Here is a 594-nt window from a genome sequence, read left to right as displayed (position 1 = left end):
GGGTTCCTGGAGCTGCTGGGGGATGGGGGGCTGCACCCCAAAACCTGGGGGGGACAGGGGGACCCCAATGATTTGGGGCCTCAGAGGGATGTGGGGGCTCAGGGAGATTTTGGGGACCCCAGAGCTTTGGGGGCTCCTGGTGGCCTCAGGGTCCCCAACATGTCGGGGATCCCCAGCATCCCTGGGGGTCCCAATGGCCTGAAGGACCCCAAAGCCTTGGAGGACCCCAAGGGTCTCAGTGACCCCGGGGTCCCCAATGCCCTGGAGGTCCCAAATATCCTCAACGACCCCAGTGACCCAAAGGACCCCAATGCTCTGGAGGTCCCCAAGGGTCTCCGGGACCTGGGTGTCCCCAACATCCCAAAGAACCCCAGTGCTCTGGAAGACCCCAAGAATTTCCAAGACCCTGGGGTCCCCAACGTCCTGGAGGTCCCCAACACCCTGGAGGACCCCAATGTCCCAAAGAGCCCCAACACCCTGGGTGACCCCAACGCCCTGAGTGACCCCGACGCCACGGAGCCCCCCTGGGCCCGGGTGGTCTTAGTGCTGCCGGCCTTCGAGGTGCGTGCGGGGCGGCGGGTGCCGGGGGCGAGG

This window comes from Corvus brachyrhynchos, unplaced genomic scaffold (assembly GCF_000691975.1).
Source record: "Corvus brachyrhynchos isolate BGI_N302 unplaced genomic scaffold, ASM69197v1 scaffold442, whole genome shotgun sequence".
Lineage (NCBI taxonomy): Eukaryota > Metazoa > Chordata > Aves > Passeriformes > Corvidae > Corvus > Corvus brachyrhynchos.
The sequence above is the reverse complement of the archived record's forward strand: the minus strand, read 5'-3'. Positions refer to the sequence as shown.